We start from the raw sequence: 16,363 nt of genomic DNA, 5'->3' as shown, positions 1-16,363 counted from the left end.
GGCCTGCTCTGTCTGCGATAGCAGTGCAGAATGCTGGCCGGTTTAATGACACCATCCTGATGCAGTGATGTCCACCAAGGACTTGCTCACCATCCCCAAAGCCCTGCCACAGCAGGACCCTCCACACTGGAGTTTCTGAAGCATATTTTGTGCTTGGGCTCTGGCCTGGAAGCTGGAGATTTTTATTTCGGGATATCTGACAGAGGATTTTCAAAGGCATATCTCATCAAAAGTCAAAGGGAATGAAGAACCTGACCTCCTTGCATGCAGCTCAGCCTCTCTCCCCAAGCTGCTCTGGCTTCCCTGTCAGGACAGCAAAGCCGTATCCGTCCTGCTTGGTAATGAATCTGGTTTGTAGTCATCACGGTGTTTCTTGAAAGAAGCAGTTCCAGTGGTCACCTGCGATGTCCATGTCCACCTTTAACTGTGGCACAGCTAGGAGCTGCAGAAAAGTTGATGTGGTAGAGACAAGGTCAGCCTTGAGATGTGTCACAGCAGTTATATTAATTAAATGAAGTAGCGGTAGTTTTGCCAGGGTCTCACAGCCTCCTCCAACCCACCTTTCCTCAGGTGACCAGTCTCGTCATGAAGCCCTGCGGCTTCCTGAGCAGGTTATCAGCATCTGACCTTCTGCGCAAGAACAGATGGCAAGTGGTTTTGAATAAGCATCCCCAGATATGCACTGGGAAGCACAATTTCCCAAAAGTCATGGTGAAGGGAGAGGAAAGGGCTGGTCTGAAGTGTTTCTTAAAGCTCCTAATTGGGGGAAGGAGAAAAGCAAGACAGTATAAGTGTTCACGTGGGGAAAGAGGAAGGAAAAACTGCATCTTAGTGCCTGGGATATGGTACCTCTCTGAAACTGCTGAGAGGGATGTAGTCATCTCTGCAAATCAAGATGAGCTGGCTGGCCAATGAAGCATGCCCGGCATTTTATTTCTCATATTGTTTGGAGATAGGGATTCAGCTGAGTGCATTCAGCAAATAAAGATCAAATAACCTGCTGTGAATAATGTTTTAAACCCGGGTTCCTATCAGGATCTAGTTATAAGCCCATATACTCCGTTGGATAAAAAATAAGTTACACATGGCTGGAGGCAGTATTACTTTCTGTGGAAGATGAAATCTGTTTTGAAATAGAAAATGTTTAGTGATTCCCCCCTCCTCTTTATATTTTTTTGGAAGGGCTAAACCACATAAAGCTGCCCGACAGAGAGGGTGGAGGAGGGTCCACCAATATTTTACCCACCGCCTCTGGGTCCAGAGCTAAGGATTTATGCTAAAAGAGGGGGTAAGCCCCAGGAGGAGAGGTGAGGTGGAGCCCACATTGCCAGCCAGTTTGGCTGTTTTGCCTGGAATCAAGCTAACCTCTATTGCACTAAGCTCCTTAGCTGTGCAGAGAAACAAGCCCCTGATGAGCTGATCCTTTGCTTGCGTGATGATAATCAACGCCTTGGCTGCCAGCCACAGGGAAAAACCACCGGTTGCTGCTATTCTCTCTCTTTCGCATGCGCACCTGAACCAACTCACAGCTTCATGGCGTAGGGGAATTTCTACTGAGTTGTTTGGGCCAGATGTAGATGCTGACGCTTGCTTTTGAAGAGCACCGCACTGCACAAATAGTCCTGCTTATTTTAATGAGGTTGTTGATGGAGAAAAGTACTTTTCCACAGCAACATGGCAATGTAGCCCCTTCTCTTTTCAAGGAGAGTCAGCAATACCCCATTGCTGCATACGGAAAAAACACACTAGAAAGATAGAAAATGGCTACTGAAAATTTTCATAGTTATTTCAGAACTACTTTCCTTTGACTGTGGCATTTCACTTGGCCCTGTTTTTTCATTTTCCTTTCTGTGTCCTTCACCTTTTCTCACATGTGCCAAAGCTTCTGCTTTTTAATGGATCTCGAAGAGTTGCAAAAAATCTACATAAACCCTTGGTATTCCTTCTTCAATAGTCCTTCAGCCAGACAGATGGTTGAAAATTTTCCCTCTAAACTGTGGGGTTTTTTAAAGACATGTTTATTGTGTGAAGTATCTGCTTTGCAGCAAAAACTTCAATTATTCCTCAGAAAAACAAATATTAAAAAATGAAAACATTTTGACTGCAACCCTAAATACTTCAGCCAAAAAAAAAAATCCAATCCCCAGTGTGTGTGTGTTTGTGTCTCTATTAAAATATTTTGATTTGGAAATGCTGCCACACAGGGGTTTTGTCATAGCAATTCTCATCCTCATTCCCCACCATGGACTGAATGCCCTAAATCTGCTGCCTCCTCTGTGGTGGACCATGGCAGAGGTCCAGGGACATCGCCTCCCCTCTCCAAGGGAGGAAACCCTCAGAGAAGGAGTGTGAGCAGGAGGTCTCACCTACAAAGACAGTGAGAGGCTGAAGGGGTTGAAGTCTGACTTGCATGAGATACCACAGGGACATTATTAATGTGAAATATCTCTGCTTGTGGCTATGATATTTCAGGGTTTGAATTTCCTTTAAAATATTGAGTTTAGTAAAAACCCACACATTTTGTACTTCCATTGATGGTTTTTGCAGGGAGTTGCACATTGCTCAACCAGCTTTAGTCACCATGATTTCTGGTTAAATCTTTGTCTTAGATGCCCATCCCAGGTACCCTTTCCAACACAAGCCTGGAGATTCAAACGCAGGTGACCAGGATGTGTTTCTTTTGTTTCAAGAGCAGCAAGGGAAGCCCAACCTCTAACCCTCACATACTGCTCTGCAACTATTGAGTTCTGTCTACTGGAGCGTTTTGCTGGATGCTGAAAAGATGGGGAAGATGGGACATATTCCTGCTTATAAGAAAGTGCTCATATTTGCTCATCCATGAAGTTCAAACTGTTCTGCAAAGCATAAATGGAAAGATGGACAGTTTTCAAGTCTACTGGCAAGTGCTAAGAACATGGGAAGGAAAATGAGACACATTTCTTCACTCCTTCCAGACTGAGTGACTGGTGGGAAGGAGACAGGGGCTGCAGGTGTACTCGTCCCCACTGACATAGTTTTATTCTGCCCATGCTCAAAGCTGACCAGCACCCATCTCACTGCAGTATCATGGCATGGAGCCCAAGCAGCTAAATAAACACAGCCTGTCAGCACGGCCTATTAGCTCTGGCTCAATGCCATCCTGATGTGGTCATGCAATTTCTGGTCAGCTCAGCATCTCATCAGCGCTTGCTCAGGTCTCATCAGCAGACCCAAGGCAAGACGTCTTTCATGCCTTGCTCCTCCTCTCTCAACCCACAGGGGTTTCATTTGCATATTTACAAGACAAACTGACTTTCCTGGTTTACCATGAAAATAGTTTTCCTGATGAATAAATGGAAGGCGGCTTGAAAATTTAAGAAGCCTCAGAGTGTTTCTTGTAATGTGACTCAGGCCTAAAATGCTCCTGTTGGGATAAATGGAAATACATCCCCTGCTTCTAGTCTGCAACTTGAAAAGCAACCCCCAATTTTCCAGCAATAGAGAGAGCTATGAGGCCTGGAGAAGTACAGCCCTCCTGATAACAGCTTTGTTGAAAAACATTGTTCAGAGATGTCTGGAGACCAGCTAATAGGCACTGTTTTAGTTTAAAATAAGAGGTATTTCATGAATAAAGCTTCCCAGTGTGCAGACACAGGGGAATATTGAAACTGTCTGTTGGTGCTCTCCAGACTTGCTTGTCTGGATTGTATTGTCATTATGTTTTCCCAAGAAGTCCCACTTTTGGAGAAGCTGCACCAACAGGCCCTCGCTGCAGATCCAGACAGTCAGTAGTGCTCACTGAGAGAAACTTAAATACAGGGAGGAGGAAAGAGACTTTGTACATTTGATCCTTGTATTACTGGATTAAGTAGCTTTTTCTTGCCTTTCTTCACCTGCCACTGTGTTGTCTAGTTAGACTTTGTAAATACTCACTTTTATTTGCATTTTGTCTTCCCTGAGTTTGAGCTCAGACTGTTTTCAGCATGACTGGTTTGATGCTCAGGCATGTTTTACTGCAGGAATATAGTTGTTCTTAAAGGCATGGTAGTGGAATATCTTGTAAGCACCCAACTTGCCTGGAAATTACTGCAGAGCATCCACAGCCTGGCAGGAAACATGGGTTTCATGGCATAGTTTGCGAGCTGGTGTTGCAGAGATCTGGAGAGGATGTTTCCAAGTGACCACTTAATGAAAGGAAAGGTTTTTCCTTGCATGTAGGGAAGTCTGGGGACAGAATGTCTGATGGTCCTGGGGCATCTCTGACCCCCATAGAGAAGAGGTCATTGAGTCTCCAGCCATGAAACACTGAACAAAAAAGCAGAGCCTGATTGTGGCATAGTGCTGAGCATGGAAAGAAGAAGTGAAGGCCAAGCATGTAGCACCTCTGTTCTCACATTTCAGGTCCTTAACACAGACATCTCTAGGATTAAAAAAATAACAAATTTTCCTTGAGTCCATAATAGGAGTTATTATCCTTCCACTACCACTTCAGTGCCTGGCTAATGACAAAGACGTGGAACACTGTCAGTCATATATCCGATATTTTCTACTGACCTTCCAGCTAAGCTCAGGAGGATAGAGCAGATTAAGAAGCCACCCTCAGCCTCTGAGGGCAGAAGTCACCTCTTTAGGTGAATCAGCAGCCTTGGAGACAGCAAAAAGCAAATCCAATGCAAGTTTTGGTATAATCACATCTATCACCAGCCTCAGCCAGAGCCACTTCATCATTGTATTGTGTTGGTTTTGCTGCATGGGGATCACTCAAACAGACCTTGAAATCTGCTAGCAACCAATTGCATTGGAACATTTCAGATTTAATAATGAATATCTTCTGCTTTTCATTAGGGATGTGCAGCTTCCAGACTTCCTGATATGAATCCAGAGGAGCTGGCAATAAAGGGAAACCAACAGCCCATGCATAATGGAGCTGGGGTTTATGCCGACACAGCGCTCTCTTTCATCTAAATTTTTTGTAAGCACATGTAGGACTCCCAGGGGACTAATTGTGTTGGATGGCAGGTTCTGTGCAAGGTTCATGCCACTTCCCCATGAACTTCCCATCTAACCAGTGTCAGTCTCTGCAGTTCCAGTTCTTGGTGTCCCACCTGAGGGATACACCTCAGTGCCACTTCATGCACCTAAATGGCTCACCATGCAATTTGCTCACCTCTAATACAACCTTCTGACCCTCTGGTTTGGCCTCTGAACTCTTTTCAGAACGTGCCAGTGTACAGACTGGCCAAGCTGCTCCTTTACCTCATACCTGAGCTGTTCCCAGGGCTCCTCCCTGGGATGATGTTTCTCCTGTCTCTGCTCTGCTAGTACCTTGCTGTCTTTCAGAGTCTAGGCAAATATGATAACTTATGCTTTGGGATAAAGGGCAAGATCTTGACTTAGTAGCCTGGGGACGGAGTGAAAAATACCTTGTTCACACTGTCTCCTTAAACTATCCACTTCAACTGAGAAATCTCCCAAGTGTGTGTTTTCCAAGGAAGAAATACATGTGCTTTGTTTTGAACATGAAGATTCATGCTCAGTTCAAATGACTGTGGTTTAATGCCTCACCCACAACTCAATGCCTGTGACATTGTGGTTTCTTTCCTGTGAGTTTCCAATACAACCTAAACTCCACGTCTCCCTTGCCAAGGATTTTTGTTCTTTCTCCCAACTCAGCTACAAGCATGCCATTGCGTGACGTGGAGAGACAGCACAGTCTAAAGATCAGAAGTTGGGGCCTTTGCCTAGCTCTGCTGCTTACTGGGTTGAATGACCATTACCCTTCCGTGGGCCATGCCTTCCTCCCTCTCTACAACAAACTTCACATCTTCTTCCCCAAGAGCTGGGAGAGTGACAAAAGACTGCAGTACCTGTGACAGGCAGTCAGACAGGAACAACACTCATGTGCTTGGAAAGAAAGTCCTGAAACACCACAGAGAAATACATAGGCACCCATCTAGAAAAATGCTGAGCAATTCAGAATAGGAACATCCTAAAAGGGTTGTCTCTCTTGAGGAGGAAAGGAAAAATATGGCCCTTGGTTTCTGTTTGCAAGGGTTTGGATTCATCTCATTCCTACAAGGCAGACATTTCCATTTGAGCTAGGCAGCCCAGGCTCCAATTATAGCCAAGGAGAGACACAGGCACTCATCCTAATGTCCGTATTAGGATGAGATGAACTGCACTTTAAAATGCCTATTATTCTTTCTAGCCTGCAAAATAAACCTATGACAAGTGGATTGGTTCTCCAAATAGGAAGATGAAATTAATCCCAGATTTCTGGGTGTATCAAGTGCAGCATTGTCCACACTCCTACAGTCTCATACTGGATTGGTTATAAGAAGAGTCCACAGTTTTCATAAACTGGATTATTGAGTGCAGCTTCTAGAGTTTTTAGCCAGATCAGGCAGCTGGTGGTACAAAATACCTGGTAGATGTCTGTATAGGTTAAGGCCCTTTGAACATTTCCACAACTGTCAATCTTGTTTTCTTGTCTTTCCTGCAACAAACAACAGGCTAAATTTCACATGTTAGCTAATGCTAAATCATACCTTGATTTTATAAACTCCTTTACATCTTGAGATACTGGTCATTATGGATGACAGTGATAGAGATAGACTTTTTGAGATTAATTTGTTACAGCCTAAGGTATGTACCAGACCAAATGTACATTCCTCACTAGGAGTGAAATGCAGTGTGAGCCACAGAGCAAAACATACCCTCAGTCTGATACTGTGCACTGCCTATGGAGAAGTCAGTCCTATCTCTGTCCTTGGTCCATGTGGCAACCCAGTTGTGGAACCAAACAATGCTTCGGGGGACATTTTTAAGGTCTAGAGACTTTCTGATCCCAGGAGTCCACAGATCAAAGGCTAAAACCCGTCGCACCAGGCTAACAGCATCTTCTCAACAGTCATCTCTTCTTGGTGCCTTTCTCAGTTTAAACTATTTTGTCTTGACTGTGAGTAACCATAACCTGTACAAAATATCCCATACACAGTCTTGCTACTGCTTTGTACGATGGCATCAGTACTTCCCTGTTTCTCGTGGAAACACTTGTGCTGATGAGATTTCTTCTGTTGTGACTGACTAATAAATCTGAGTTTTCCAACAGAAAGATTTCCAAAGGACAGGGGTCCCCCTTTCCCTCCCTAGCTCTGCAGTAGAAATCCTTACTTATGTAGCACCCAACTGCTTGACTTTGCACTATTATGTTTGTATCACATTTCCATCTACTTCCAGTTGCGTTTTGCTTCCTATGTGTGCAGCCGAGCCCCGGCTCTGCTCCTGCCCCTGTGCTGCCACACAGCTCCCGTGCACCAGCCTTTGCCACCCCGTCGGTCCTTCCCCACCAAAACCCAGCAGGGCCCAGCCTGCAGCCACGGAGTTAATTGGCAGCAGCGACAATGCGGGAGTTAATTAATCCCACCAAGCCAACGGCAGGAGCTTCCTGATTTGTCATTGCCGCTCTCAGCACGTCTGATGAGATGCTCCCACCAGGACGGGACCTCATCCTGGCCAGCCACTGCTAACGCTGGGGAATTCACCTGCCTCAGTGCAGAGCTGACATTTAAGCTCTTCCTCCCCTCTGTTCCCTCGCACAGCTGCAAAGATCAAGGGCAAGAGGGCATCATTATACCTAACCCTGTAACGAACGACACGCACGTCTCTCACTGCCAAGCCCCCACATCCTCAGCCTCGCTGGCATCGCGTCAGGCCTTATAACGCTTCTCGTTCTGCGGGAATTCACTCCTCCCACTTGAAAATCAGTAAGTGTGCTGTCCCTGCTGAATAGCCTGTTGCTGACGCTGTCTGCAACCTCAGTTGCCAGCAAGTTGCTAAATTTTGGTGCATTTGGGTTTTAGCCACCACACATCTGTAAGCCCTGAGGATAATCCTCAGTCCATGGTGAGCTGTGGAGGCTGGGAGGCTCCTCCGGATAACCAATGTCTCCTGAAGCTGCCCTTGCAATCTGCTGGCTTCCCTGGCACCAAGGAGAGGTGCTGTATTGAAAACTGGGAGCAATGAGGTCAGGACAGAGACCACAGCAGGGAAAGGAAAGTGCGAGAGAGCCGTCACAGTGCAACTGTGCCCACGGGTGGGCTGCTCCCTGCTCGCTCGGTCTGTGCCCTCAGCTTTGGGGCAATAGAAATCTGACCTTGCTCTGAATTACCACTATCTCAGGTCCCTGAATCCAGTTTCATGCCTTAAAAACTAGGCTTGTTCCCAGCTGTTTGTTACAGATTTACAAAGTTTCCTTCATTGCACCTGCTTTCCAGCAGGTTTATTACCAGCAGCTGCTAACAAGCACTGCTGGCTTGGTGACTTGTCACAATTCCTGTGTTTATTTGCTTGGGATTTTTGTAGGGTTGCCATGTTGTTGGCACTAAAAAATTCTGATTCAACCCATTGGTTTGAGTAGCTGGCAAGGAAGAGCAAACAGCAATGCATAAATTATCTTTGAAAACAGAAATACCTATGTTGAAAAAAGTGAAGTCTTTCAGCTTGTAACCTAGACAGAGCATCCCTGTAAAAGTTAGCTACACTGAAATCGAAGAGTAGTGCTGGAGCCCATTCATGCAGCCCTGTTAATGAATTTGGGCTCTTTGGAAAGAGCTATTAACATTTGTTTAGTTATTTTCAAGCAGAAGTTGGCAATCTTTAATCTGTGAAATTTCCCATAATTTATTGACACTTACACATCTTTCTTTTCTGCAGAAACACTGCTGGTTTTAATTAGTGCAAATTAATCAATAGCAGGGGGGCCACGCTGAGTTCCAGTGAAAGGCAGGTGAGGAGCGCTGGTTGCATGCTAAACACAGTGATATGTAAAACTGACAACAGGAGACGAAGCTTCGCGGAGCTGCACTGTGCAGCAGGGCAGGTGTAGCAGACAGGAGTAAGCACAGCTCTGAATCCACAGCTCAGCGTATGCCACGCAATGGAAATACATGCTTTTAATTATGATTTCAAAACTTTAATAAGGATGTGTGTGTGTTACAAGTCTCCCCTTGTGCCTGCTCTGCAGAGGATGAGAGATGTTTCAGCTCCTGCTTACCATGGCTTGGGGTCGTTTGGGTTTTTTTTACCTCGAGCTGTAGAATTGCATCTGGTCATTCTGGAAAGCTTGTTTTTGCTGGATTTGTCAGCCAAAGAGGGACTGTCTCAGTTACACCTGCAGACTGTAGTAGTGCATGCAACCGTGTGGGGATCTGTATGTGTCCCTGGTCTCAGTGTCCTCACCCACCCCTGCTGCTGTGCCCACTTCTGCAGGTACTGCCAGAACCTGGTGTCCTCGGCCCTTGGGCTTCCTGGTCCCCCAGAAAGGCTGCGGACTGTTGGCCATTTTCCAAGCACAGCCCTGATGCTCACTGCCACATCTAAGGGAGTAATCACACCACCATCCTAGAGCTGTCAGTGGAGGAAATCGGGGAGAGAAGGGAAAAACAGGGGAGAAAACACTGATCAATTTAAAATGCATAACTTGTCTGAATTAACATACGCATAGCTCATGTACTTTAAGTTGGATAGCCAGATACAGCTCCTGATTTTCTCCACTGGTCACAGGGTGAGCTTGCCATCTGGCAGCCCTGAGCAGGAACAGCCTAAATTACTCCTTTACTCCTTTCCTCTCTTATCCTATCCCTGTTACGTGCAGACAGGCCTTTGCCCATGGTTCACATAGACCAAACATTTCAGCTATTCTTGAAGCCTTCTCAGGGGTACTAAAGGATATGGTTGAAATACCAGGATCCTCCACCATCTCTGTTCCCAGATGGTCCATTGAAAGATCAGTCCCTGGTCTTGGTTGGCAGCAGTTTCCTGGGTTCATTGCAGAAGTCTAGAACAAATACCACACAATTATCCTCCCTCCAGGGCTTCTGGTATTTGTTTCCTTCCTGTCTGCAACCAGGAAGCCCACTGATTAGATGTTTTTTAATCTAGACTTCACCAGAACATAAGAGGTCCTACTGCCACAACCCTTGGGTTGCAGCTCTTCCAACTTCTCTGTGCTGCTGTGTTTTTATATGTCCATATCAGGCCACAGCTGCATCTGCAGCCTTACCACAGACATCCACAGGCCTTGTCCACATGGTGCCCTCACTGTATATGACAAGCTACACTGCACTTGCTTTTTTTCCCCAGGTCTGCAGGATCAAACCACTGCAAACTCACATGTTCTCCTCTTTGCCTTTCTTCCTGCCATATCCCAGGTAGCAGCAGCTACAGCAGCAGCAGCAATAATCATTCCAGGATCAAAACCTGCTTTCTATTATCCAGCTTTGGTTGATGATGATGTATGAAGCAGAGAGAAAAGAGACAGCTTGATTTTCATAGGTTAGGTGTTGACCCTGCTGGGCTTAGTGTAGCATGAAACTAGTTTTGACTAGTAAACTGAATAAATATGCCAGGGAAGCTGTAGAGGGACAATATATATGCAACACTAAGGTGCGATTTTTACAGAATGACTTTGATTCATCAGAGGGCTAAGCTAATGCCCAGTGCATTAGAAATCCTGTGAACAGGCACTCGGGGAAATATTTCAATTCATAATCTCTTTGCAGGAAACAGCTTCCTCTCCTACTTCAAAATGTGAAACCATTTGGCAGAGCAGCTCAGGGCAAAAACCATGGGAAATGGTGCTAACAGTCAGCCCAAGGGATGCAGCAAGAAGGTGAACAAAGGCTTCTCTGCTGCCTTGTCAGGTCTGCAAGAGCCAAGAAGGTCACTAGCACTGTAGATGTGACAGAAAGAGCAAGAGCTGCTTTGTTAGCAGTAAAGCCTACGTGTCCTGTGAAGTTCAGTCTGGGTGGAAGCAGCAAAGTAAATGGTTGGGAGCTGGTCTCTGTGCAGTAGAGGACTTAACAGAAGGGTGATATGATTATTTTGGCATTTCATCCCACAGACACTCTTCCCAGGCAGGGACCTGTGGTTCTGGATTGTCCTCTAGTGCTCAGTGCTCTGGCAAGGGGCTTTGGCTGGTCTTTCTGGATCTGCACCACAGCACCATCCAGGGTTGAGGACTAATATCTTGAGAAGTTCCAACATGAGGTCTGCCACAAGATGCGAGGTATTTCTAGTTGAATTCAGAGAGATCTGAAGCTGATCCTCAGCCTCCCAAACCTCAAGGGTGGCCAAGCCTGTGACTCCAGTCTGAGCCTACCTCAAAGGGCAAACTCTGTTCTTTCTTCCCATGGAAAGGGTGCAGGGAAGGACTCCATTTCAAGGATGCACTATGAAAGAAGCACAGACTCGACAGGCGTCCCACTCAACATACTTTTGAAGCTATATCTTCCCTGGCAGGAGCCAAGATGGCCAATCTCTGCGAGTGCTCCAAGCTGGTCAGATGTAACCCCACTCCAGCCTGAGAGCCATATTTTTAACAGGGTGCTGCACTCTTCCTGGTGGAAGCATTCCCTAAAGGAGTCTTTCCCCTAATTCCTGCAACAGCAGGCAATAATAACAAAGAAATGCATCTGTTTTTATGCTCCAGTGCCTCACTATGATTTTTTGGATGGTCCTTGAATACATGGACTGGGAATTCTGATATCCAAAACTACTGCCCCTGCATGGTGAGAGTTCCCGTCACCATGTTGGGTTAAGCTGGTGGTAAAGGAAGAGGAACTAGATTACTTGTGCACAATATGGCACGTGCCTACTCATAGGCAAAGAACTTAGATTTAGGCACAAGCGAAAGAAAATCAGGGCTGTTACTATTGCTCTCTTAGGCTAGGGACAATAAATAGCTGGACTAAGGTCAGTGGATTTTGTGGACAAGAGAAGACTTGAGACCTTTGAGTCATCTTTCACTTGGAAAGATAAAATCTTTTTTTTTTTTTTCCTTGGGGCAATGACGGCTTCCACTGAGGAAAGAGTAAATATAGTAAAGAAAAGCTTCTAATATTGAAATATATTTTTCTATTAAATATAGAGGGCAAAGGAGAAAAAGTTAGAGAGGAAGAGGTCCTGGCAAAGGTTTATTTAATATAAGCTACATTTATATTTTTGGTGAGCTATAGGGCATAAATTGAGCATTTTAGTGTATTCCATAATGCTGCAGAGACATGACCTTGAAGTTAGCACAGAAATCTACTTCAGCTTTTATTTAGCAGCTGTACAGCCTTTCAGAATATGAACTTTAATAGAAGTGGAGTTAACAACCAATCATCTTCACTCAGGTATGGTCATGATCTAATTCATGAACATATACTCTTCTCTATTACTATTTGTTTAATTTTCCATCCTTTGAAATAAGTGCTTAAATCCCTATTCTGGCTCCAAGATCAAGACTCTGGCTCCCCACGTGTGTCATCTGCTTCTGTGCAGGAGAAGCACTTGGGAGAGATGCAGAACACTCCAACCACTCACAGAGCGTCTGCTGCCCTGATAAAACTTCCACGCCCCCCAAGTTGTTTATTCCAAAACTGGGCCATCTTGAAATAATTTTCAAGAAAATTAAAACAGAATTTTCTTCTTCTGAAATTAATTGAAATGTGTTTACAACTTCAAAAAAAGGTTTTCCCCAAAATGTTTCAAGTTGAAAAATCCACTAAAAGACTTTTTTATTTTTAAGGGAAGAAACAAGTATTTAGAAGACATATATTCTGGTAGGAGAAAAATACTGTGATGGAAGAAATCATAACTGTGCAGAGTGTGTAGTTGCCCAGCCCATGTTGGACCAGGATGATAGCAGCCGTCTCTCATAACAACACACCTAAGAAAAGCAAGAGCTTTGTAGCGGTAGATGAACAACTTGCGAAAATACAAAAAAGAATTAAAGAACCGGGAATGAGTAACCCCTGTTCCAGTCTGCTTGATGGCTTGATTGATGGAGAGATGTGTAGACTGGAGGAAAGAAGAAGCATCTCTTGATAAGAAACATTTCCCTGCTAGGTTCCTTTTTTGCCTGTCTGTCTGGAGGCAAGAGACCGACCAGCACACAGTCCTGCACCTGCTCCAGCAGGATTTGCTGATGTTGTTTGCTCAGCATCACAGTTATCACATCTGAAAGCCCTGTCCAGAGGCCTCCTGCACCACCCTCGTCTGAATCCCTTCCTTTGTGGCTCACGAGGTCTGCTCAAAGGGCTGCCCTGTCTTTCACCTTCCATTCACCTGCTGGCAAAGGAAAGGAAAGGGAAAGGGGGCAGAAGGGAGGAGGGAAGTCATAGCAGTGGTGTGAAATGAAGAGAGGAGAAAAAGTTACCCACCCAAAAAAAGTACAAGACTGAGCGTGGCTGACAAACTGTCACTGCCGGTGTCCTTCACTTCCCTCGCTGTCATTTGTAATTCATCAGAAGCAGAGAGAGGACTCAGAATCATATCAGGGTGGCATCTTCCATCACAAGAAACTCCGTTCTTCTAATTAACTTTTCCACTGACCCAGAGACGAACATTGTGTGTGTGTGTATGGTGTGCAGAGAGAGTCAGAGAGGGATATTGCACTCTGATGTCTCCACGTTTACGACACTGCTGTTTGATTGGTTTGTGTGTGTGGGCAGGGGTATTTTGTTCCTCTAAAGCATGCATGGATAGTCTTTAAATTTGCTTGAAACAGAGGTTTCCTTTGCCTGTTGTGATCCGCCCTTGTCTGAAGGAAAACGTGCTTACTGTGCAGCAGCAGCAGTGCAGCATGGCACGTAAATCCAGATGATCCTGAAGGAGTTATCTGATTCCCTTCGTGAGAACAACAGATTTCTGGGCCTCATTCCTATGTCATGGATATTGGCTTTACACAGCCTCAATAATATTACTCTCATTTTACACCACTGTTACCAAACCTGCCCCTCATCCCTGTTACAGGCAGGTAGACTGACTTATAAGGAGGACCAAAGTTGTGCTCCAAGGAGGACTGTGCCAAGTCACATCAAAGATCCAGCTCACCCCATCTCTTGTCTTTAACAGTGAACAATAATAAATGTTTAGGGACCATTCTTAAGAAGTGGATGTGCAAATAAGTGTAACCCTCTCAATGGTTTGGCCAATGGTTTGTGGCACAAGGACAGCCTTAGATTCAGAGGAAGGTGATGTCTTCATCTGTGTGGGTGGTTGAACTGGGGATGAGTCTCAGGAGTCTGGGTGCACAAAAACAAGGTTTCAAAAGGTTTCAAGGTTTTTCAAAACAAAATTGCAAGGTTTTGAAGCTGATCTGCTAAAGCACAGTCAGTCATTGCAGAATAAAACTTGGTCTTGAAGAACGGATTTATTATCAATGCCATGGGATGAAATAATTTTTTAACGATCTGTTTGTAATTGAGCAGTAAGATTCTAATGGATTATAGCCATGCTGGACCTAAATATTAGAATAAGCTACCTTGGAATCAGTAACTGCCTGGTGCAACAGCCTGGAAATCTTGGGGTGACTTGATATAAATTAACAAGTAGAGGTTTATAATGCATTAAATATGACAATTAATCTCACAGTCAGTGAAGCAGCTTCTCTGTGAGTTATTTTGATGTGAAATTACATTTTATTTTACTCTCCCTGAATCTCCTGGTCTCGCTCAAGATGCCATAAATTTTGTATTCACAACAGCAATTAGCAGAGTAAAAACTGTTAAAAAGGAAGGTAAAAATGTAGTCACTTAAGTAGAAAATATTTGGCTACAGCAACCTTATATAGTCTATGTCTCTCAAAATCACTTGTTACTTTCAAGGAAGTTGAATTGGTGGCCACATAGTTTATGTTAAGTCTGTCCAGGCTGCAGGCTGTTTGCTAGAGTTGCAAACAATTCTCCCTGTAACCCATATGCCATAACGCCAGATTAAGCTCAGCCAACAGTGCTGCCTCTGCCATGAAGTACAGAAAGCCTTATCACAGTTATTATGTTCAATTAGTTTTCCTGTCTAGTTTGAGCAATTACATCTGAGGACTTTTGATGAAATATGCTTACAATGCATCCTCCCTTCCAATTTCTCATTGCATGGATAAAATTATTTTTTTATACCATGTATGTGGAGATCAATTGCAAGCTAAGCACATTGCAGAGCCCACCATGTCTCTGGAAGTCACTTTAAGAAGTTTATGAGGGCAGCAAGTTGTCATCTGACTGGTCATTTGCAGAAGATATATGAAACATAGCCAGGAGAGCAGAGGATGATCTGTTGTTTATTGCAGAAATTTTTATGGGTCCTTCCATGGAGAGAGGTGTTAGAAGCAGGATAACCTTGGGACTCACAGGTCCTGCTGAAAACAGACAGATGAGATTAAAACAGTTGTCAGTATATGTGCACATACAGACAGAAATACTGAGAAGAGCCAGTAGAGCCCATTGGGAGTTGGGGTCATCTATAAAGATGCGTAAAGTAGAGTATTTAGATAAATATGATGTTTACATAAATTTGACTTTGGGGATTAACTGACATATGATTGATTGATTGATTGATTAGGAGTTTGATTCAGAGAGAGTCATCCCTGAGAGCAGAGTCCTTAGCACCCTGGTATGGAAGGTTGTGTCTTTTACCTCAAGCACTGGCTGATATTTCTGGAGGACCAACGTTCAGGCTCTGGCATCTAGGTGCTCTTTTGGGGTTCCCAGGCTGTTTAATTCACTCAGCTAGAAATAATCTTGGTGTTCAGCAGGGCATGGCAGGGTGTCTGTTGAGAAGTCATGGATTCATTTATTTAGTCTATAAATTAGGAAAAAATACTGACCTCAAATGTAAGCAAGACAGATGCTGAGGAGAGGATTGCAAGCCAAAAACCATTAGGAGGAACTTGCACACACTGTATCTGTGTATTAGCCTTGGGGTCAGCAGAGTGGGCTCCTGGAGCCCTCCCGACAGCTGACATGAAATGAGAAGCTCTTCAACAAATGATCCCTGATTTCACCTGCACTCAGCTACCAAGGGGGCTGTTTCTGAATGGCCAGGTGTGGCCTTTCGCCCCAAGCTATGCCAACTTGCACATGGCTGAATGAATCTGCTAAAATGATCAGCTGGGAAATAGCTAATATCATTAGATACCATTTAAGCTGTCATTTTTATGTGTAGAGTCAACACCCTTCATGATGAATGGGTCAGCTCACACCTCAGGGAGCAATCGTTGCAGGTGTGTTGCTGCCTTGGAAAAACATCAGGGTCTTGCTTTGCCCTGGCTTATATTTAAGACTACAGTACAGTTTATGGAAAGGCAAGACTGGGCCCTGAGGAATGATGTCTGTCATAAGGCGCATGAGAAAGAATAAAGGAAGAAGCCTGATGTCAGATTCTTGATTTTGCTGAAGTTTCAACACAGCAAAAATTCCCAAAGCCCCAGGAAGGAGCACTGAAATTTTCTTTAGCAGACTAATGATGTTTGAGGCTATTTTTCTTGTTGCAGACAACTGCACACCAATAGCAACAAAAAAAGAGCCTAATGAACCTGCAGAAACGTATGGCCCTAATGAAG

The sequence above is a fragment of the Haliaeetus albicilla genome, chromosome 24 (assembly GCF_947461875.1).
Source record: "Haliaeetus albicilla chromosome 24, bHalAlb1.1, whole genome shotgun sequence".
NCBI classification, from domain to species: domain Eukaryota; kingdom Metazoa; phylum Chordata; class Aves; order Accipitriformes; family Accipitridae; genus Haliaeetus; species Haliaeetus albicilla.
The sequence above is the reverse complement of the archived record's forward strand: the minus strand, read 5'-3'. Positions refer to the sequence as shown.